Genomic DNA, 25,007 nt, shown 5'->3' with positions numbered 1-25,007 from the left:
AAAGTTTGCAGCCCTTTCTCCCCGCTCCATGAAGTAGAATTTCACATGAAGGAGACTTGGTCTGATCCCATTAGGAATTTTGGGACAATAGCAACATCAGTAAGGCAAAACCGTCAATTGAATATGATGTGGCCAGTTTCATTGTGGAACTGTCTACTGAGAGACTCCCATGTCCAACGTTTAGATTCAGCCTTCTGGAACTGCCAGTTACCATGGATGGTCTTGGTCAACATGATAAACTCAGACAGTATCTCACCCTGTGTGTTCCATTCTAGGCCGTGGGTCCTGATGTGGAGTTCTCGGGTCCTATCTTGGCATTAAAATCACTGACAATGACCTTGTAGAATGTGTGGTCTTCTTTATAGAACTTCTCCAGCACTATGTAGAACTTCTCAATTTCTTCATCGTAGTTAGATGTTGGTGCACAGATGATGAAGATTGAAACTTCTGACAATGAGCCACACCTATTCAAATGTAAGCATCCAATTTGGGTTGTTTGGCATTTGAATGAATGAATACTTATGACCAAGTTTGTGTTGATGAGGACACTGACACCACTGATCCCTCTATTGTGGCATGTTCCGAGGAACAGTTCTTCTCCAGTGTCAAAAATGGCGTGATGTGATTGATACCTTCTCATCTCAGTCAATCCAATGACATCATACTTGATCTTCTGCGCTTGCACCATCAGATCCTCAACTGATGCTTCCAATGCCAGCGTATGTGCATTAAAAGTACAGACAGTCATTTTAGTCCTTCATTTTGGCAGCCTAGTTCGGCCCTGAAATTTCAGCAGTCTCTCCTTGCTTGTCCTTCTCAACATTGCCGTGTTGGGGGCTCTTCCAGGGTCAGGGGAATGAGACCTATTTTGCCAGGCTCTGCCATGCAGGGGGCATGTTGGTTTGCTCTTCACCGGTTGATACCGTTGTCACCCCCTCGCCATGATGAGGCAGTGAACCATCGAGGGGGTATGTAAAATATGTATGACTTAATGCACTTTGTGTACAATTATTTGTATATTCTACTGTATATATTATTTTCACAAAACAAAAAAGTTCAGACCCACACTTATGTTGGCAAGTATTTGGCCTCTAATTTTTTCTTCTATTAAAACATTTCCACTTAGTACAGTGGGTGGGCACTTGCCTTCCACTCAGCTGACCTGAGTTCAAATCCCCAGCATCCCATATGGTCCCCAATGCCTCCCAAGAGTGATCTCTCAGTGCTGAGCCAGAGTAGGCCCTAGAAACAGCTGGGCGTGGCTCAAAAAAGATTCTGATATTTTCATCTTCTATCTGAATCTCTAGGATATAGCCCAGGTTTTGATAAAATAGATTTTTTTAATAGAAATGAGCTTAGAGAAACTAAAACATTAAAAAATAGATTAGTTGCATCTTATGCATATTAATGTGAAGTCTAACAAAAAAAAGTTCCAAATAAATTACTTTCTGGAATGTTTCATTGGAAAGAACTACCTATCATCCATGAGAAGACCATCCAGTAAATTTTTCCTGCAGAGTAGAACAGCTCACTATTTTACTGAGCCTTATAGCAGTCAGGGTTTCTACAAGGAGACTGGCAGAGGGTGCAAGGGGACACCTAAAACTAAAGTATTTTAAACAGAACTTTAAACAATTAATTGCTCAACTATTGAAAGTACTGAAAGGACAAGAAATAGATGACAATCTTAGGAAACCTATGTCATCTGTAAGCTGGTGGGGCAAAAGAAAATGTTAACAGAGATTAAGGTCTGGATCTTACTAATTAAATTACTCAGCAAGAAAAGGATAGAAGGCTTATAAGTGGTACAGTTGGAGACAAGTATAAGAACACTTCAGCTTCGCTTTGCTTTGCTTTCTGCCATCGGTTCCTGTTGTCAGGATCTAGCAAGAAGCTTGCTGCCCCAGGAGTGTGGGAATGTGACCTTTGAGAGTGGAGATTGGGCAGGCTCAGAACTGACTCTGGTGCTATGTAGCGAGTTGGCATTTGGAAGATGTCCTCTGGGTTGTGCTCACCAGCTCTCTGAGACTCCTAGTGTCCCAGTCAGCGCCAAGACACAGACTGACAGGAGATCACACCCTCAGACTGCAGGCGGACTCTCAGCAGTCAAAGACCCTGCCAGGAAAGAAGCCGGGAGAGTTGACATTAATGCGGACCCTCTGTATTGAGCCTAGGGGATACCTCTGGGAAGTACTTGAGTGGCTATACAACTGCTGCTTTGTTTAATGGTCCTGTGGGACTCATGAGCAAAGGCTATTAACTATCAGAGTTAGGTGATTTGAGGGTCTGTTCCTCGTTTAGCAGCCATAAAGTTGGAGCATTACATGTCTGGTTCATGCTCTTTATTTTAAGTGGGCAATCCCTCTGTGAACGTAAGGCACTGTGCTGGGGAGGGGTTTATGGTGAAAGGGTATTTCAGCTTCCATGCACATTATAGTGTAGATATTTTTGCAAAAAGGCCATAGCAGTGTCCAGTGTCTGGATTTTTCTACAAGAGAATTGATCTGTGGTATAGGTGTCTTTGGTGCGCCCACTAAGTTAGGAACTTCTTTTCTAGTGTCTTGATGACCTCCACTATGTATGACAGTAACAGACAAGCAGTTCATCATTTGGCTCGTGCATGCCTTCCTGTCTCCTAATTTTCTGAACAGCACAAATCATTTTTGTTTAAAGTTGACCTTGAGGAGAAACAATTACAATCTAGCATAGAGAATCAACTCTAAGAACTAAAATATATAATGAGCAGTGCTTTATTATAGATTAAGAAAATTATGCCAGTCCCCAAAGAACAGTCACCAAAGCTGTATGTGCACCATGTTTATTGCAGAATTACTTCCAATAACCAATATTTGCAAACATCCCTAGTGCATCCCTCACCCAGCTCCCCACCACTCTGCCTGCATAAAGTCATAAAGAAGCAAAAGAGTCATGGTATAGATACTCTTCAGCTATAAGAATAATATCAGTAGTTAGACCTGTGTAAAGGATGGTAAGTTATTTGAACACAGACGTGTGTTGAGGAGCCTTCTAAAGAAGGAAGGCTTGCATCCAGCAAAGCAGCATAGAATGTGTGATGAAGACCTTCAACAAATTCCAATTATAAAGTGTGATGGGGAGAAAAAAGAAGATGGACCTTGGACAACGGCAGCATATTGGGCTGCACATTACTAATAGAAAATATCTCAAAACTTCATTCACCTCACAATGCATTAACAATCAAAATCAGGACATCACTAGGAGACACTTTCTTTGGAGAACATTTTATCAGAACTATTAACCTTCCTGTATTCTTTTTAAAAACTCCATGAGATAGTGTGGTTTACAGTACTGTAAATGTACTACACCAGAGTGTTCACTTCCCTCCATCAAGGTCCCGAAGAAAAGGCCCCTCTACTTCAAAGCCCCCCACCCCATAAGCTCATTTCTGTGGACCAACTTTCCAGTTCTGTTACATTTGGCCACTTGTTGATCGCTTACCCTATATCTTCGTATCCTTAAGTCCCACATATGAAAGAGTTCACTTTTCCTTCTGTCTCACTATACCTGGTATTATATCCTCTCATTCTGTCCTTCAGTGGCATATTGCATGATTTTGTCCCTTTTTTAAAAGTTGCATAGTATTCATTTGTGTGTATTTTCCACAACTTCTTGGACTATTTGTCTGTATTTGGACAGTTTTTTAAACATACCATCACACTATATTGAGTTTTCTTTTTCCTACCCCCCCTTTTTATTGAATCATTGTGAGATAGCGCCTTACAAAGCTGTTCATGATTAAAATTCAGTCATATAGTATTCCAACACAAATCCCTCCACCAGTGTACATTTCCCAGCACCAGAGTCCCCAAGTTCCCTCCCCTCAGCCCCACTTCCCACCCCACAGCCTGCTTCTTTGGCAGCCGCTTTTCTTCTGTCTCTTCCTCTGTCTCTGTCTGTCTTGTCTTGTCTGTCCCTCTGTCTGTATGTCTCTCTCTCTGTTTTAGAGCTTTTTGTTTTGCAATATTGATACTGAAATGTTATCAGGAATATCCCTTTATCCCCTTTTAACACTCAGATCTTGTCCAGCGTGATCGTTTTCAGCTATTATTGTCACACTGGTCTCTTCTCTATCTTACCTACCGTCCACCCCACACACACACTTGTGGTTGATTCCATGTAGTCGGACATTTGGATTGTTTCAATATCATGATTATTTTCCTAAGCACTACAGTGAGCATTTATGTGGACATATCCTTTCAAATTAATGTTGTTATATTTTGGGAATAGATGCTAAGAAAATGTTAACTCTCCTTTCTTGAAGAGCTTTGAGAAATCACTCAGTCTTGGGTATATTTGTGTGAACCTGAATTTCAACCAGATTGTTTTTTCTTTAAATAAATTATACTTTATTTTTCAGAGTCACTTCACTTTTATTTTAGACAAACACAATCTCATATCAATAAAGCCAACTTCAAGTTGATACAGATAAAAACCATTCTAAAATTATTCCTGAGTCAAAAAAAACTACTCTATTACATAAAAAGGGAAATAACCCACCCAATAAAAGAAAAGTTCCTGTGCATGTTTTTATGGCAATGAGTTTATATCTTTTCAATTTTGGATTAGCTCATATTCACTTAATTCACTTAATGCCTTTTAAAAAATTGAGTAGCCTGAGGTTTCCATCTTGGACACAAATTTTGTGGTGGACAAGCTTATCATGGATTCTGCTAATGCAAAAATACTCTGATCTTAAAGAGTATCCCTATTGAAGGATCTCAAAATCTTTATTAAAAAACCACAATCACTCATCAAAATTGCTCTTTGACATAGATTGATATTATTACCATGAAACTGGATTTATTTTTGAGTTCATGAGTGCCTAAGAATTTGTGCAAAAGATTTGCAAAAGATTTACATACAAACCTGAGGTGTTAATAAACTCAGTTTTACTGTGCAATTTAAGCAGATGGGTCTTGGTCCATCTTCAATTTCCAGGCCTCTTCTTTTCCTGATGTATGATGTCACGTGTCCTGTCCCTTGCTGCCTGATCCAGATTATGACTCCCTCATCCTGTGTGTGCTCTATTCTATCCACTTCTACAACACAATGGCCTGGTTTTGTTCCACATGTTTCTGGTCTGAAATCTTTAGCTGGAAACTTGGCATCTGTATTCCTAGGCCCTGGCCATGGCCACAGGCATATGGATGTGCTACTCTGCATGCCGTTTGGGTGCATATGAGGGGGAAAAGAGTGTTGCCTGACTAGGGGCTTTCTTTTATCTCCTATTCCTCCTACCCCTAGCTATCCCATTACCTATTTTGATTGGAAACTCTTTTATAGCCTGAGATTTAAATTAGATTAACTAGTTTACTTGATGGGTGTTATGGGTGTGGGTGACTTGATGCCCCTCCCATTCCACTTGGAGTATAATGCTCATTTTAATAGAAAGAAAACCGAGGGTCATTATTAAGTGACTTCTTATGAAGTGATTTGCTCAAAGTCTTAACACTTGTTTTATTTGGTCTTTATTTTCTTTTATTTGGGCCATACTTGGGAGTTGGGGGTATATCACAGGGACTGCTCCTGCCGTGATGCTCAGGGATTGCTCCTGGCAATGCTGTGGGCAGGATCATGTAGTGCCAGGGCTTAAGCCCAGAGCTCCCACATGCAAAACATGCACTCACATCCTTTGCAGTATCTTCCTGGATTTGATAACCTACTTGAGATGGATTATTAAGGAATACTTGCATGAATGCATTTCTCAAAATTCGAGTATTGTTGAATACTGTTGTCCCCAGAGATGAACTTAATTGGTAATCCAAAATAAACCAAAAGAAGAAAAATTGATTTTTTTGTTGAATACATTGAGAAACACTGTAGGATCGTGTGACATATTGATTTTCTTATATAAATAACAACTCCCTTGGAGTCTAATGTGTGGTCTTCTGCAAACATTTAATCACTGATTTCCTACCCCACCCAATAAACTTTCTCTTCCTTCTTCCCTTCCTTCCTTTCTTCCTTCCTTCTTTCCTTCCTTCCTCCCTCCCTCCCTCCCTCCCTCCCTCCCTTCCTCCCTTCCTCCCTCTCTCTTCCTTCCTTCCTTCCTTCCTTCCTTCCTTCCTTCCTTCCTTCCTTCCTTCCTTCCTTCCTTCCTTCCTTCCCTTCCTTCCTTTCTTTCTTTCTTTCTTTCTTTCTTTCTTTCTTTCTTTTTCTTTCCTCCCCTCCCTCCCTCCCTCTCTCTCTTTCTTTCTTCTTTCTTTCTTCTTTCTTTCTTTCTTTCTTTCTTTCTTTCTTTCTTTCTTTCTTTCTTTCTTTCTTTCTTTCTTTCTTTCTTTCTTTCTTTCTTTCTTTCTTTTCCGTCTTTCTTTCTTTCTTTCTTTCTTTCTTTCTTTCTTTCTTTCTTTCTTTCTTCCTTCCTTCCTTCCTCCTTCTTTCTTTCTTTCTTTCTTTCTTTCTTTCTTTCTTTCTTTCTTTCTTTCTTTCTTTCTTTCTTTCTTTCTTTCTTTCTTTCTTACTTACTTTCTTTCTTTCTTTCTCCATATAGACAGACATTTTTCCCAATGAATTAGGTTTAGAAAATGCTGATATTGAGGATGGAAAATGGCTGACAAGTGTTAGGAATATTTATACCTTCTTATGTCCTTTTGAGGGTTTTGTAGAAAAAATGTACCTGCCCAGAGGTGATAAAAAGGCTTAATGGCTGACATGTTTTTTTAGCACAGATGGCCTATTGAACTACCCTGACAAGCAACTTCGTGTTCCTAATAAGTGAAAACATTTTTACCTTCAACTTATAGTAAAACATCACATAGCATGCAATTGATATACAGCTCAAAAATAAAATCTCCTGTCTCTTTAAAATGAGATCAGAACAACCTGAAGAAGTTTGCAATCCCCACCAAGATATTTCAGAGGACATTAGGTTAAGAGCAGCAGCTAGTGAGAGGTGTAAAAGAGGATGGCAGCTCCTGGTTAAGAGTAAGGCCTCACTCTGCACCGAGGGTTTGGAGGCAGTGCACTTTGCTACTGGAGTTTGGTAAGTGCATCTGATTAGAAATTGTAAGTGTATTCTGCTTCATTTAGTCAGGAAACTACATCTTTCTGAATAAAGAACATAGATTAGCTAATTCGGCTATAATTGTAAAATGTATTGCCTTTGATATATAGAATGAAGCAATAAAAAAAAACTGTGACGTATTATTTTTCTTTGGTGAAGATTTTCTTTGTAAGTCTTTCGCCTTATTGCCTTGCTTTGTAAATCCTGGCCAGGTCTGCTCTCAGTTGCAGATTTATATAGAATCCTCTCTTAGGGATACAGTTCAGATATTTTAAGCAATTTACCCATATTCATATAAGCCAACATTAGTCTTGCGTTTAATTCTTTAGGTGATCAGGAGTTTTGATATGTCCCTGGACAACATATGGCATGGTGTTTGGGCCAGTGAGATTATACAGGGTTTAAAGCATCTGTCTCCTTGTGGTCTGTCCAGGTTCAATGCCCAAGAACTGCCAGGAGGATCCCAAAGCAGAGTCAGGTGTAAGCCCTCAGCTCAGCGTGGTAGGGCCCCAAACCAAAAAAAAAAAAAATCAGCATGTTTGTATTTGTGTACGTGTATGTGTGTGTATGCATGCATGCATGCATGCGCACGCACGCACATGTACACTACTACACAGGAGTTCTGTAGGGTACTTGTTAAAACTGTAGGTTCAAGACTGCAGGTCTGATGCAGGGGTCTCAGGAATATGTACTTTCATTACAGTCCTGTAAACTGTTTGTATAGTTGGTTCATAAATCTCACTTGAAACCCTCAGCTAAGAAGGGTGGAGAGTAAGAAAGTGCAGGTGGGCTGGAGGTGTGTGTGTGGAAGGCCGAGGTGCAGGTGTATTATGAACACGCAGTAAGAGGCTAATATAGAGACACAGATACCCCAAAGAGAGGGAGGCGGGTAGAAGTTAGTTTACCGAAGAAGGAAGGAAGGGCATGGCACAAAATGAAACAGGAAAGTGAAAAGAAGCAAATATTTGTCTATGAAGTAAGAATTTCAAGACATTTCTCTGGCAAGGCCCCTCTAAAACAAGTAACTACAAAAAAACAAAAACCAAACCAAACCAAGAATATCAAGAGCCCTTGATCTTCACTGCGATATTCTTGATCTTCAAAGATCAGAAGCCTATATGATCCAAAAGAGTTTTGAGCTGAGGAGAGCGAAGATTAATCAAGAAGTTTTAGAAACTGTAATGGGTTTAGAGCTGTTTCTTCAGTTAGCCGGCAGGGGGCGCTTTGGTAGCACATATACTGATAATTGAGTTCGGCTTCCTAGACCCAACCTTCAGCTTTTGTTGAGTGGAATTATTAACCCAACCCACAGTGCAGTATTTTATGGGCTTCATCTATTACATTTTTAGCTTTCATAGTGAGCTTTCATAGGAGAAACTTTTGAAGCTTCTAATTAATTATTAAGTCCTCCGATTTTCTTTTTGAACTGCCAATTCCTATAAGAAGAAATTAATTCTATAGAGTTTAAGGGAATTATTACCCATTTATTGACTTCCCTTGTGGCTTAAAGAGGGGATTGAAAAAAGTGAAAAGGAAAGACAAGAAAGTGAAAATGCATCTGTAGCAGGATTGCTGGGAGGGGAGGCCCTGCCCGGCAGGATATGGCCTCATACATCTTGTTGGTTGCCATCCAGTTGTTCAGCTGCCTTGCAAAGGTTTTGTTCTGGCTTGTTTTTGTTTCAGCACTGCATGTGGGTCTTTCTTTTCCAGTTGAAGAAATATTAATTCATAACATCTTTAAGTTTCAGGTGAACAATAAGGCCTCTTTGGAAAACCCATGTGTAAGTAAACTTAAACAATTTCTTGAGCAATGCTCGGGGGACCCAGTCAACTGATTCAGATGAATCATTGTTCCAATCTGGCAATGCTGCTCAGAGTCCAGCATTTCTGAGAACCACCAGAGGCCCCCTGGGAGTGCTTAGGGATCACCAGGTGTCACCTAGCCATGCTCCAGAGGCAGACATAGGAGGGGATCAAACTTGGTGCCTTTCACATGCAAAATGTGAATGTTCTTCAGCCCTCTGAATCATCTCTTCAGCCCTAAGTACACGTTTTAATATTTGTGATTCTGGAGGCTGGAGACATAATACAGGAGGTAGGATACTTGTCTGGGCCAGGGATGACTAGAGTTTGGGCCCTGGTACCTCATATGGTCCTCTGAGACCCACCAGGGGGTGATCCCTGAGCTTAGAGCCAGGAATAAGACCTGAGCACTGCCTGTGAAGCCCCCTAAACAAACCAGAATATCTGTTATTTTAACTGTGGAGGTACAGAATTTGGAATTATTTTTAACTTTCCACTTACAAAATAATAGTTTGGGAACCACATCTGTTGGTGCTAGGGGTTTACTCCTGACTCTGCTGGCAGTGCTCAGGAAAACATTTGTGCTACCAGGGATTGAATTGAGGTTAGCTGCATGTAAGACTGGTTTTTTGATCCCTGCACAATCTCCCTGGCTCCTTGACTTATGGCTTTTATCTATTTTTTTTTTTTTTGGTTTTTGGGTCACACCCGGCGATGCTCAGGGGTTATTCCTGGCTCATGCACTCAGGAATTGCACCTGGTGGTGCCCGGGGGACCATATGGGATGCTGGGAATCGAACCCGGGTCAGCCACGTGCAAGGCAAATGCCCTCCCCGCTGTGCTATCACCCCAGCCCCTGGCTTTTATCTGTTGAGCACCTTTTTCACATTCAGATTTTACTTTTACATTTTCCTTGTGTGCTATATTTTATTGTCCTTTCTCCAATGAGTACAAGTCTTTTTCTTATTAATCCATGGGAGTTCTTTTGATGAGATCAAGCAAAAGATTTAGTTAACAGTAGAAAAAATAAACTGCACTTTTTGTTGATGAATGATGAATGGTCTTCAAAAGCACACCCCTTCCTGGCCTGTTCTCTTAATTCACTGATCACATAACTTGTTGGATTATGCCTAAGATCACTGTTTTCAATTATCTGTATGTAGTCTGCTATGTTGATTTTTTTTTCTTCTCAGGAACACCAAGTTTCTTAGTTTTCTAATTTGTTTCAAAAAAGAAGGAAAGCCAAAAGTCAAGTGGTGACCAACTCAATGAATGTGTTAGTGATTCATACTATTTTACTGGTGTAAAATGACCAAATGTCAGGCAGTAGCTCAGATACCTGGTGCTTCAAATGGAACATTTTCTGAAAATGGCCTTCTAACCCCAAAATCAAAGCTATTTGAAATGTTGTGCCCCATCTCTTCCCCCCAAAAAAATACTTAGAAAGACTCTCTAAGGTTAAAGAAGCTAAAATAGACTGGTCTGTAGTTGTGGGGGGCAGGGGTTATAATAAAACCTCACTGGGAAAAGTCCGATCATTTAATTATTTTGGTTTTGATTCAGCCAAGCCAAAACCTTCAGAAAATTTTGTACTGATAACGATGACAGACCCTTGGCTGGACAGTGCTGGTCAGGGGAGACAGTAATAGAGCTCTCTCCAACCTCTAGTCATCGACATCTTCAGATCCCTAGTGACCGTTCTCTGCCATTTTCTGTGCATTCAATCTGTGCCCATTGTATGTTCCTCAGCTGTGTGTGTGGGCACTCATCTGCTTGAGCTTCCTGAAGAAAGACTTCACATATACAGACCACCTCTTCTCTCTGAAGTTCATGCTGGTGGACACCTTGCCTAACTTACATGAGTTTCTTTCCAATAAAGTCCCTCTCTTTTGATACAGTTGTGCCTTTGCTTTGGGGGAACAACTTGCATATGCTAGACTGATATTTAGGCTCAAGAGAGAGTTCTAAAAAGTGGATTATTGATATCCCCATTCACTCTGGGCATTCATTCTTCAGTAATTAGATGATACTTGTTTTATAATCATTTGACATACAATTTTATTCTATTTTTGATTTTAAGGTCATAACCAACAGTGCCCAAGGCTAACTTCTGGCTCTGCATTCAGGGATAACTTCTGGTGGGATCGGGTGCCATATAGGATGCTGGAGATCAAACTGAGGTCAGCCAGACAAGGCAAGTGCCCTATCCATTTTGCTATCTCTCTGGCCCTGAGATACAATTTATATACTACATAATTCACCCACGATAAACCAAAGTTTATCACTGATATTTTTAGCATATTCCCAGGATTGCCTAACCTTACCACAGTTCATTTTAGACCTTTTCATTGTTCCCGACCAATTTTCATCTCACTTTCACTGTTATCTTCTTTTCCTCTTCAACCTCCCAACCACAGTCCAGCCCTCTATGCTTGAAGTTGAAGATGTTTCATATAAATTGACTCATATAACATATGGTAATTAGTGACTTCTTTCACCTAATGATTTAAGGTTTAACCATGTAGTGTTTTTAGATGTAGATCTCATTTTGCTTTTATTTCTTTTCTTTTTTTTTGGTGGTGGAGGGTGGGTATACCCGCCTCAGAACTTATTCCTAACTGAGTTCAGGAATCATTGCTGGCAGGGGATAATATGGAGTGCCCGAGATCGAATCTGGGTCAGCTATGTGTAAGGCAAGTGACTTACTCATTGTTTTATGTCTTCAGCTTTTATATTTTAATTTTCTATGGACAGCATTTTATTGTATAGGCATGCCAAATTTTATGAATTAATTAGTTAATGGATATCTGGGTTATTCCCAACTTTTGGCTAGTCTGAGTAATGCTACTGCAAATATTTGTGTACAGTTTTTGTGAGAACATACGTTTTCATGTCTCTTGGGTATATACCTGGAAGGAAAATTGTAACCTTAAGTAGTAACCCTATGTTTTACACTCTGAAACCTGCTCTTCTGTTTTCTACAGCGCTGTAGCCAGCAATGTGTGTTTACATTTTTCCACATATTTTTTCTTCTCTTGTCGAACCATACGTACCAGTGCTTCAGGGCTACTCCTGGCTCTGTGCTTGGGGGTCATTCCTGGCAGAGCTTGGGGGGATCACGTATGGGCATAGAATCTGGGCCTCTTGCATGGGGCTCTTGCATGGGGGCATGTGCACAGCCATTGAGCTATTCTCTCTAGCCTGAGTTTCTCCGCATCTTCAACATTTGATTTATTCCTTTTTTTCAGTGCGTGTAATTTTTCATTATCTATCCTCATAGATTATAGTCACATCTCCCAGTGATTTTGCTGTTGTTGTTGGTTTTGTTTTTAGGGTCTTTGCTTGAATTTGGTGTTTTTGTTTGTTTTTAGGCCATGCCAAATTGTGTTCAGGGCTTCCTAGTAGCTCTCTGCTCAGAACAGCACTCCTGGGGTGCCCAGAGGACCATATGGTGACCTCTGACCATTTTTCACCACCATTAAATTGCTTTTATGGTAGTAAAGAATACATGTATATTTTATAAAATTTATGTATAAATATGTACAATGTATTTTATTATATAATATGTCATATAATATAGAGTTTAATATTATAACCATTTTAAGTGTACATTTCACTGGGATTTAGTCCATTTATATTATTATATTTCATTGTGGCTTTGATTTTCATTTTTTCAATAACTATTGTTGAGTTTTCCTTTATTATTTGTTTTTAATTTTATTGAATCACCGTGAGATAGTTATAAGCTTTCATGTTTGGTTACAATCACACAATGATCAAACACCCATTCCTCCACCAGTGCACATTCCCCACTACCCATATCCCTGGTATACCCCCTCCTTTTTTTGCCCTCCCCCTGCCTCCGTGGCAGACAATATCCCCCATACTTTCTCTCTACTTTTGGGCATTATGGCTTGCAACACAGACTGAGAGGTTATCATGTTTGATCCATTATCTACTTTCGGCACACATCATCCATCCCGACTGATTCCCCCAGCCATCATTTTCTTAGTGATCCCTTCTCTATTCCATCTGACTTCTCCCCTATCCTCTTTAGAGAAATGTTTGTATATGACTTTACTCACTTTTTAACTGTTTTTGTTGTTGAATTGTAAGTTTTCTATATATTCTAAAATATAGTAGATTCTTTTTATTTATACTGTTTTTGTTTGGTGACCACAAAAAGCAGTGCTCAGTTCTTACTCCTGGCACCATGCTCAGGGATTACTCCTTGGGACCATATGGATTCCTGGGAATTTAACCCAAGTTGGCAAATGCTCTACCTACTACAATATTGCTCCAGCCCCCACAATAGATTCTTATTAGAGATAAGGTTGGCAAATATTTTCTCCATTGTATAGGTAATTTTTAATTTTTCAGGTCATTTTTAATTTATTTAAATATTTTTATCAGATGCACGGAAGTGATAAATTTTCAAGTTTAATTTATGTTTATTTTTTATTTGCTGCTTATGTTTTTGATACTATATCCAAAAATCCAGTCAGATTTTATATCATAAGATTTGTCCTAGATGTTATATGAATTTTATATTTGGCTCTTATATATAGGTCTTTGGTCCATCTTGAGTTAAATTTGGTGTGGTATAAAGTAAGAGTACTTCCTTTTAAAAATGCCCATGTAAAAATAAAAATAAAAATAAAAATGCCCATGTAAAAGACATAAGGAAAACACATTAAAAGGGAAGTTGGGAATGTCTCCTGTAAATGCATATTCCTCCCTATTCTCCTTCTTCTAATAGAGGATGTTAAAAAAATTGTGGAACATATGCAACAGTGTGAATCTATGAAAAAGAATGTCCTATGTATGATAAATTAAGTCTCATAAAAAATGGAAAAAACAAGATTTTGAAGAATGGTTTTTGGACTAGATTGATAGAATAGTGGGCAGGGCATTTGCCTTGCATGCGACCAACCTGGGTTCGATTCCCAGCATCCGATATGGTCCCATGAGCACCACCAGGAGTGATTCCTAAGTGCAAAATCAGAAGTAACCCCTGAGCATCGCCAGGTGTGACCCAAAAAGCAACAAAAAAAAAAAAAAGAAAAGAAAAGAAGGAATGTTTTTTGTTTGTTTGGTTTGTTTTTTCAACCACACCCAGTAGTACTCAGGACTTACTCCTAGATATTCTTTTAAGTATCACTCCTGGTGGTGCTGAGGTTAGCCATATGCAAGACAAGCAACTTCCCACTGCCCAGTCTCTAAATGAACAGTTTTTGTGTGTAAACAAATGGGGCAATAAGGATGGATATGCATATTTCTTTGTAAGTGGAAGTTATTTCTTATATAAATCTTAAGAAACTTTGGAATGATTCATAAGAAACAGACTGGTGGGGTTAGATACTGGGTGTTTAAGACAAGTGAGGGAAACTAGTTTCTTTCTGTGTATACTAAAATTAAAAGATAATTTTAGTATACACAGTGGGAACAAAGAGATAGTGTGGCAGGCAAGGCGCTTGCCTAGCACACATCCAACCCTGGTTTTCGTGTGACCACTAACATACAAGATACAGTCATAGGACTGCTGAATTACTTAGAATTGTGGTCTGTGGCCACAGAACAGAACAGAAAACTGGACTTCAGGAAGCTGAGCTAATGGCCCTGACCTCATTCACACAGAAATGAGCCAACATAATCTGAGAAGTGTGTCAAAGAACCTAAAGGAAAAGACTATTCTAGAACCTCTCACTGAAAAATGACAAGGCTGTATGAGTACACAGTTCAGTGTCTTATCAGAAAGGACCTTGACATTAATTTTCCTGACATTCGTATCCCTAGACAAGGGATTGAAAGTGCCCTTGAACACTGGTGGAGGGATGGGTGTTTAATCATTGTGTGATTGTAACCCAAACATGAAAGCTTGTAACTATCTCATGATGATTCAATAAAATTTTTTTTAAAAATAAAGAAAAAGAGTAAGCCTCAATAGCACTTTCTTCTCTGTTCTTTCACCTAGAGAAATCAGAGCTGAAAACCTCCCCACTGAAGATCTATCCAGATTCTTTCTAATAGCAGTTTGGAGAGCTTGCTGTTATCTGTAAAAATGGGCCATTTTTTCCTGAACCCTTTGAAAAACAGTTGTGTCTATTACCCATTATGCAGACCACATGTTCTCTTCTTCTCGCTGAAACAAATACTTCCTGTTTCTGACTCCTGTTCTTAACGCTGCAGTTGGGGCAAAATTAGACTCAGACCCTGAATGTGAGATGGGAAACCTAAAAGTAGTAGCTCTGATTTTTCTGGACCCTTCAATGTGTATGAGACCAGAAGGCCAGTGAGCATGTGTAATTCTGACAGATACTCCAATCAGATTATCACTGTTATTGTTCATCGATTTGCTCGAGCAGGCACCAGTAACGTCTCCATGTGAGACTTGTTACTGTTTTTGGCATATTGAATACACCACGGGAAGCTTGCCAGGCTCTGCCGTGTGGGTGGGATACTCTCAGAAGCTTGCTGGGCTCTCCGAGAGGGGCAGAGGAATCTATCCCAGGTCTGCCGCTTGCAAGACAAATGCAAGACACTGTGCTAATACATACAATTAAATTTAAAAAAACATCTTTTCCTCTGAAGCCAATCAGATTAGCATTCTGGAAATAAAGGTATAACATTCAAAACATGAAGATGTCCAGTGAGTCAAATTCCTCTGCTTTGATATCCTCTATTGAGTAGAAAAGAAAAATATCACTGGTAAAGTTCACTTTACTTTCACTTTACTTTGATTACATTCAATATTTCAACAACAACAAAAAAAGAAAAATATCAACTTCATAGGAGGGAAACCAGGAAGACAGGAAGAATCTTGGTCCTCTCATAGTTGGGGAAGGGGAGTGGTACAGAGAGAAGGAAATAACTGCATGATAAAATCAAATTGCAGAAAGAAAGTAAACTGGGGCCAGAAGGAAGAACCTGATTTCATAAATATGGTTTAAATTAATACAAATAGGAGCTGAGCAGATGGCTCAAAGGTTAGGGAAACGTGGCTTGCAAGAACAAGGAACAGACATCAACCCCTAGTCTTGCATGACCCCCTCATCCTCAGCCGGCAATGGTGACCCTGGTGGTCTCCAGCACTGCAGAATCCCAGTGACTGTATGTTACCTACCATAGCATTAAACCACCTGACCTTGCTATCTGAGTGTTCCTGGGGGGGTGTCCCCAGGTCTACTGAGCACTGCTTGGCAGGTTCCTCTTGCCTCCCCAAATATACAAATTTCATATAGAGGCACACACTATGGAGTCCTTTTCTAAATATGGATAGATATGTCTTCCCCAGAAGGCAACCTTCAGAAGGAAAAATCACTTGTGTCACTTGCCATCCCATTGATCTTCGATTTGCTCTAGCAGGTGCCAGTAACACCTCCATTTGTCCCTTGTTGAGTGCCTCCATTACCCAGGAGGAAAAATAGTCATCCTAAAAAGTCTCAACAAATGACTTCTGTAAAAGACATGTGATGAGTGAGCACAGGGGACACTACAGCTCCAGAAAAGGTGTCTAGTTAAAACTGAAGATGTTAACTTGCTCCTGGAAGCTGCAGGTGAACCTCTATCCCTGCCTCCTGCAGTGCTACAGGTAAATAGATGTTTGGAGGCTTTAAAGCAGGGCTTTGCTGCAGTTGGAAATCCTTTTTTTCCCTTTCCCCCCCCCCCATGAAAGGATCATGCAGGAACCTTGAAGAGCAAGAGGGCACCTGTGAGCAAAGGAGCAGAGGGAAATTTCTTTCTGCAGATATGTGGGGGAGGGGCTGGAGCAATAGCACAGCAGGTAGGGCATTTGCCTTGGTTCGATTCCCAGCATCCCATATGGTCCCACTGAGCACCTCCAGGAGGAATTCCTGAGTGCAGAGCCAGGAGTAAACCCTGTGCTCTGTGGTGTGACCCCCCCAAAAAAAATGTGGGAGAAATTTGGATGGAAATGAGGTCGACAGCCCTGCTCTGCTGCTCCTGTCTTGGGATTGGTACGAGAAATCACATGCGCTGCTTCTATTTCAACTGGAAATAGAGACAAACCTCTAGAGTTATTGTTTAAGAAAGAAACCCAGTTGTGAAATTTCCACCTTCTACTATGGGACTAGTTTTCCCAACAGTCTTTCATCCTCTGGGCTTGACAACTTGGGGATAACTAAAAATATTTCTGTGCCCGGTATCTCCATAAGTAACTGAGAAGTAGCTAGATTTTCTTGATGGATCCAGGCTTTCTTTTTCCTTTTTTTTTTTTTTTTTTTTTTTTTTTTTTTTTTTTTTTTTTTTTTTTTTGCTTTTTGGGTCACACCTGGCGATGCACAAGGGTCACTCCTGGCTCTGCACTCAGGAATTACCCCTGGCGGTGCTCAGGGGACCATATGGGATGCTGGGAATCGAACCCGGGTCGGCCGCGTGCAAGGCAAACGCCCTACCCGCTGTGCTATCACTCCAGCCCCTCTTTTTCCTTTTTTTAACAGGAGGCCTAAAAGGTAGATGAAAGGAATGCTAGTTTAGCTTTATTCTTATTGCTGGTTTCCTCTCAGCTTTCTTTAAGAGGTCACCAAGTCTTTTAAAAATTCTCCAAAAATCAAGCACATCTCTGACAAAGAGACAAGGAGGATTCCAGTGTGTGGTTGGGGTGCTCTCAGGTTGAACACATCTCTTTGCATTTCACTGATATTTTTCAGCCTTTATTGCTTGGTGTAGCCTCTCCTGGGCAAGGCCAGTGTCTTTTCTCAGGGCAGCCTTTCAGAGAGAGCAAATAGGTGTCTCCTTTGTACTCTGTCCCATGAGCTACTTGCAGTCTGGCTATGACATACTTTTATTCGACTGTGGCTCCATGTGCCATGCTGGACAGCAAGCAGCCAATATCACTTCAGTCAGCCTGTGTCTGACTGCCTGATTCCTCCAAAAGCAGCTTTATCTTTGTCAATCATTTGGCAAAGGTCACCACAGGATATCTGTTTTATTCAAATCGATCTCAGGAGTCTGGAAATAGCTCAAAGCAGTGGAACTTGCTTTCTTGAGGCATTAAGTTTGATCCCTGGTCCCATGTGCTCCTCACCACAGAAAAAGTCATAGACCCTCAGGGTACAGCTGGTTAAACTTTCACCTAGCTGATGTAGCACTGTCTGTAGCACTGTCTTCCTGTTGTTCATTGATTTGCTTGAGCGGACACCAGCTTTTAAAATCCATTCTACTATACATAGATGCTTAGTTGTTTCTTCTTTGCATCTATTATAAATAAATGGGCATTCCTGCATCTGTTTCAGTCAATATGTACATGCAATTGTATTAATGTATGTACTTCAAAGTAGAATTGCTAAAAATCTCTCTATACATCTGATTGACTTTAACAGATATTGCCAAACTGTTTTCCAGTGGGGTTGTACCAATATAGGATCCACTGGCAGTGTCTGAGGTTTTAATTACTTCACATCCTTGCTAGCAGATACTTATAACTGTCTCTTTTATTTTAGCTATTTTGGTAGGTCTTCATTTAAATTTTCTTGATAATTGATGAAGCTGAACAGTCTTTTACAGTTTATTGTATATTGCCCTCAAAGAATTGCTAAAATTCTTTGCCCATTTTTCTCCTAGGCCCTTTGCAGAAAGGAATTTTTTGTGTGTGATGTCATGAATTTATATTTATGAGCATATAAAAGTGCCTAGTAATAGTGTAAGAGGAAAATAAAGATTATAATGGTTATATTATAGCTTGTTTAATATAATCACATCATTGTTTATAATTACATAAACTTAGATGCTAACAAAAATCTGAACAACTTTCTGGTTGAAAAATTATGGATAATTTAGACTTCCCACTTTTCAGCAATGCTTATGTTTTTCCCTCAGACACACCATCCTTAGTGTTGTTTTTCTCTAAATTTGTTTTAATAACAAGCATGGATTACTTTTATAATCTGTGGAAACAAGGAGGCTGTTTTTATTTGGAAATAAATAAAACCACAAATGAAAGCAAAGCTTGTCAGCAGTGTTGGTTCGGATGAGTCATCAGCCTCTTTACATCTGGGACTCCGAGGGGCACTGGGGAAATGTGTCCTCTCTGGGCATCTTTGGAAGTTTGGGTTAGGAGGAAGGCATGTGAAAATGAAGAACAGCTTTTATGGCAGAGACACCATGTGCTCTCACATTCCCCACTGAGCCTGGGAGATGCTGCTGCTATAAAGATGAGCTAATGACTGAAATTGCCATTGTTTGTGTGCGCTAACCTTCCCAGCACCTCTGTCTAGGCTTATATGGTCTGATGACTGGAGCCCCACTGTGAGCTGGGAAGAGCAAAGCATATTATTTCAGAGTGCCTTTGTTTGTATTTCACAAGACAAACAGGGCTACTGCCCATTTTACCGTGTTCTGCATAACTCAGCACTCTAAAGACTAGATAAAGTCCATCTCTCCCTTCCTTGGCTTTGCGATTTGATTCTGTTTGGTCCGACTAATTCCTAAACAAAACCAAACTGAAACACAGGCACCAAGACAATCTACCAAACAACACATAGTGTTTAAAAATTACTTAAAGCGATTTCAAGTCTGTGCACAAATGGCAAGAATACTTGTTTTCCCCTAAGCTGTCTGAACATGAGTTTCCTATGGCAGGAGGACGCAGAGGATCTATGGAAAGGACCCAGCAGTGGTCTCTCTTCTCAGGGGATCAGAACTGTGTGGGGTAGTGATGAGTCTCCGGAATGCTAAGCCTTTTAGTATTTCCTAGAAAAAACATCTCTCTCTCTCTCTTTTTTTTTTTTCTTTTTGGGTCACACTCGGCATTGCACAAGGGTTACTCCTGGCTCTTGCATTCAGGAATTCTTCCTGGCGGTGCTTGGGGGACCATATGGGATGCTGGAAATCGAACCCAGGTTGGCTGAGTGCAAGACAAATGCCCTACCCGCTGTGCTATTGCTCTAGGCTGAGAACATCATCTCTTATGAAACCATAATATCATCACCACCATCTCAATCAGTTCCTCAGTTGCCCCAGTAATGACCTTTAGAGTCAAAAGAGCTCGTTTAAGTATGCATTGCATTTCCCAACAGAGTTTCTGGTGAACGTTGAAAACTGCACATCTTTACTATCCAAGCAGCTGTTACCAGGCCTTCTGATCTCCTGTCCAGGCTGGCTTCAATCCTGCCTCTTGCCCTAACCCCATTGGATGGAAGCGTCAGGTAAAGTGACTTGTTTTTGAAATCAACTATAGAGTAAGGTAGCAGGTGGCTGTTTCAGTTAACAAGATTGCATAGAAAGACAGAGTGCAAGACGGTCCCCAGAGAATATCAACCAAGTTTTATTTAAAATACCATCTCTACCATTTGATCGTCCCTAGGCATTTCTTCTACCTTTGTTGCTCCTTCCCTTGCTCCTTTTACTTTTTTTCTGCATTCCCTCCTTTTTATTCTCACAATCATTTCAAATTTTACTCAATTCCTCTGTTTTCTTCAAAAATACCTTCCTTAAGGAAACCAGGGGATCATTAAAAGTTATTTCTTGACAGGTGGAAATAAAATTTGTTTTATATGTCTTCTTGTATTGACTTCCTTTAAAAACATTTATGCATCATTTACATTAAAAGAAAATATTTAATCCCCAAAGGGTTTTTTGGGGGGTTTTTTTGTTTATGTTTTTTTTAGTAAAACACAGATATAACATAAACCTTTCAATTATGTTTTCATTCTAATTAATAACTTCACTGGAGAAATACCTTGAGGAATTTACTTTAAATTTTGAAAGAGAAATAAAAAGTCAAGATGATTAAATTATGTCACTCAGACTAAACATGACAATTAGAAAGACTGGGAAATACAAATGCTGAAATTATAGAGTGCTGATTTTTAATTTCCTTGAATTATTGATGTGATTTCCCCCTCTTCCCCAAATTAAGGTGATATCCTGATGAGGCCCACAAAGGGCTCCTCTGAGCTTATGTTAGACTTGACTTCTACACTGAGCTTTGTTTTTGCCTTCTGTGACTTTGACAAATCCTTTATCCTCGCTGGCTCAGTTTTCCTATCTCATACTCATAATCTTCATTGGAAAAGAATCTAGTTCTAGTTTAATCTGAACTGCCTGCTTTGCCAGCGTAAGTGGCTATTCTCTAGGCCTTCCCTGTGCAGATGCATCCCAGGGAAAAATGCCTGGGGCTGATGAACCCACAGAGTCATCTCTCTGTGGGCAGAACCTATTAGTGAAGACCCCCATCCACTGTTCTGCTGCTGCAGTGTGAATACATTCTTCTCACCCTCAGACCCCAGAGCACTGGCACTATAAAGTCCATGGGCCATTTAGATCTATCTGTGTAGAGAGCTAAAGGCATTTCAGAGTACTGGTTAAGAATGTGAGGTGTGCGGTTGGAGTGATAGTACAGCAGGTAGGGCGTTTGCCTTGCACACGGCCGACCGGGTTTGATCCTCAGCATCCCATATGGTGCCCCAAGCACCTCCAGGAGTGATTCCTGAGTGCAGAGTCAGGAGTAACCCCTGAACATTGCTGTGTGTGACCCAAAGAGAAAAAAAAGAATGCAAGGTGATTAATTGACACGAATAGGACCCAGAGCAATACTACAGTGGGTAAAGCATTTGCCTTGATTGCAGCTGACCTGAGTTTAATCCTCGATGTCCCCTATGACCCTCTGAGCACCATCAGAAGCAATTCCAGAGCACAGAGCCAGGAGTAACTCCTGAACACTGCCCGATATGGCCCAAAAACAAATGAACAAAGACACAGATTATTGATTCTCTCATTACTTATATTTCCTAACCTCTTAGTGCCTTCTTTTGCTCTTCTTTAAAATGGGAGCAATGGTATTAAATTATTGTACAATTGTGACAGCAAATCAAACACTGTAAGTCAAAATTTACTGCATAATGACTCACAGATAAGAATTATCAGTAAAGAAATTTTGTTTTAAACTGACCCACCTCCCAGACAATACATAGCAACAACAAACAAATCCCAAGCTGTGCCTTGGAACATTCTACTTCTAAATAAATCTATCCAAGGAATTGGACAAAGGAGCAAAAGCAAGTTTTGCTTGGCTTGCTGCCACCTGCTTGCGCGTATTTCTTTGTGAGTACACCACCATAGCATCTTTCTGAAAGGGGAATTTCATGAAACCATAGGAGATTTTTTCTGTTAAATTCTGTAGCTCCCTCTCTAAGGCTTCCTCCTCAGACCTCCTTGGTGTCAGTATTTGACAAAGTTCTGTCCCTTCCTGTCCTGCCCCATTTGCTCTTGTTGTTGTTATTATTGTTTTTGCCTTTTGGGTCACACCTGGCGATGCTCAGGTGTTACTCCTGGCTTTGCACTCAGGAATTTCTCCTGGGTGTGCTCAAGAAACCATATGGGATGCTGGGAATGGAACCTGAGTCGGCCGTGTGCAAGGCAAACACCCTACCCGCTGTGCTATCGTTCCAGTCGCCCCCCTTCCCCTTCCCTGTTTGCTCTTAAACTCACTTAAGATCTCACTCACTGCCCCACAGGGACTTGAGCTCTGTGGATGATTATACCAAATCTGCATCCTCAGACTCATGATCTCTTTGAGCTGCAGAATTTTATCTTTTTGTCTTGTCAAATTCAATCAAACTTATTAGTAATAGTTTACACCCTCAGAGCAACTGGGTCAACGAACTGATGATGTGAAAATATGTGGCACTTTAAAGTTCTTCCTCTTTTTCTACCTCCATGTCCAAACATTAACAAATTGCCAATTATTTCTTTTTAGATATTACTTTTAATTGTGGCCAGAGTGATAGTGAGCAGGTAGGCTGCTTGCCTTGCACGTGGCTGACTCTGGCACCTGGTATGGCCTTGTGAGTCCACCAGGAGGGATCCTGAGCAAAGAGCCAGGAGTAAGCCCTCAGCACAGAAGGAGTGACCTCCAAACCAACACAAAATATAATTAAATTAAATTTGTTAAAGATACTACTTTAATTTTTGTTTCCATTTCTGCCTGTTTACTTCTATAGTATTTAATATGCATGTTTTTTTTGTTTTCATTTTAGTCCCCCCCCCTTTTTTTTGCTTTTGCTTTTTTGGGTCACACATAGTGATGCTCAGGAGTTACTCCTGGCTCCATACTCAGGAATTACTCCTGGTGGTGCTCAGGGGTCAATATGGGATACCAGGGATCGAACCTGGGTTGGCTACATGAAAGGCAAACATCCTACCTGCTGTACTATTGCTCCTGCCCTTACTTTTTCATTTTTAATTAGTTGAACATATTAATTGAGATCATCTTCAATGAACTGTCTATTCTGTTATTTTTTAAATGTAGAGAGCTCTGAAGCAATTACCACCATTTGGATTTTTGGTTTCTTTGTTTTGGGGTCAAGCCCTGTGGTGCTCAGAGCTCACTCCCGGCTCTGTGCTCAGAGATCACACTTCTGGTGGGATTGGAGCACTTTATAAGGTCCTGGGGATTAAAACCCAGCCAGTCATGTGTAAGGCAAGCACTCTACCTGCTGTAATATCTTTCTGGCCCCTCAATTATTCATTTTTAAGACAGATCTATAAATTCATAAAGTTCTTCATATCCATTTACAGTTATTTTTCATTTTTCTCTCAGACCCAGCAACCACGGACATAACTTTTGATTCTAGAGATTTGCCATTTTGAGACATCATACAAATTGAACCATGTAACATGTGCCCTTTCTGAGTTCTTTAATTTAGCTTAATGAATTTCATGTTTCTCCATATCATACTATCAGTAGTTTAGTTGCTAAATAGCAATCCATTACATGTGTCACACTGAGATTAATTATTCAGCTGTTTACAGACATTTACTATTTCCAGTTTTTGCTATTGATGAATAATGCTACTTCAACATTCACATGTCTTAGTGTGGACATATATCTTCATTTCTCTTCAGTAGAAGCTTAAGAGTCAAACTGCTAGATGATTTATTAAATGATTGTTTTCATATGTGTATATACAGCTTTTAAAGAAGTTAAAGGTCATTCTCTGAAATGACTCTTCCCTTTGAGACTCTCACCAATACTTGATGGAATCTTAAGTGCAGACATTCTGTGGTATAGTGAAAGATGTCTTGAGCACTGAGCACTGTAGTATCATTGCTCATTGATTTACTCAGCGGGTACCAGTGATGTCTCCGTTATTAGACTTGTTGTTACTGTTTTTGGCATATCGAATACGCCACGGGTAGCTTGCCAGGCTCTGCTGTGCAGGCGGAATACTTTCGGTAGCTTGTCAGGCTCTCTGAGAGGGGCGGAGGAATCGAACCCGGGTCGGCTGTGTGCAAGGCAAACGCCTTACCCACTGTGCTATCTCTCCAGTCCCAAAAAGATGTCTTACTGTAATATTTTTTTTCTTCTGGATAAGAAAGAGGATTTATTGGGGGGAGCTGTGATGTAGTGGTGAGGGCTAAGGTGGGAAGCAGAAACTCAGGAGGGGTGGCTTTGAAGCTTTCAGGGGTACAGTGTTCATCATTTGTCCAGAGACCCACATTTAAGGATATATATGACCCCACAGCCATCTGCGATGGGCTGCTTTTCTCACACGGTGTCTTCAGGTTCATCCACATTGGACTTGATTAAGCCACACTTCTTAGAGAAGTGAGTTTCCTGGTGACCAGAGAATTTCTACTTGACCCAGTGGAGAGCTTAAATCCCATACTCATTACTATGCATTTGGGAGTTAATGGACAAGACTTGTCAAGGTTGAATTCTGGTTGCTGTGCCCTGGGACTTTCCAAAAGCTCCCAAATACCTCTTTGAAGTCTAACATTGGAGAGACAATCCCACTGCAAAGGATTGTCGCCAAGGTTCTTTAGGGGAACCTGTACAAATATCAGGCTGTATCATAAGCTGCAAAGGAGGCAACTTGATGTTTGTAGCCTTTGTACAACAGGTCCCATGAGAAGTTAGTTCTTACTGTGATTTTTAACTTGCATTTTCCTAATGAATAATGGTGTTAGAGCAATTATATTTTGGCACATGATATGACTGGTAAGCTCTTTTGCACATTTAAAAATGTCTTTTGTGAGCCCACAGAATGGGAAAGAATATTTACCCAATACCCATCTGATAAAGGATTAATATCCAGGATATAAAAGACACTAGTAGAATTGTATAAGAAATAAACCTCCAACCCTATCAAAAAATGGGGAGAAGAAATGAACAGAAGTTTCCTCAAAAAAGAAATACAAG

At 40.3% G+C, this 25,007-nt stretch overlaps 1 non-coding gene across 1 annotated transcript; it reads right to left on the bottom strand.

Annotated features, from left to right (window-relative positions):
* Positions 1-24,609: 24,609 nt before the first annotated feature.
* LOC129400638 (small nucleolar RNA SNORA70) lies at positions 24,610-24,751 on the bottom strand. Its single transcript, XR_008627832.1, has one exon. It is a non-coding gene; the product is annotated as a small nucleolar RNA SNORA70 (small nucleolar RNA).
* Positions 24,752-25,007: the final 256 nt, after the last annotated feature.

Source organism: Sorex araneus, chromosome X (assembly GCF_027595985.1).
Source record: "Sorex araneus isolate mSorAra2 chromosome X, mSorAra2.pri, whole genome shotgun sequence".
In the NCBI taxonomy this organism is placed as follows: domain Eukaryota; kingdom Metazoa; phylum Chordata; class Mammalia; order Eulipotyphla; family Soricidae; genus Sorex; species Sorex araneus.
The sequence above is the reverse complement of the archived record's forward strand: the minus strand, read 5'-3'. Positions and strand labels throughout refer to the sequence as shown.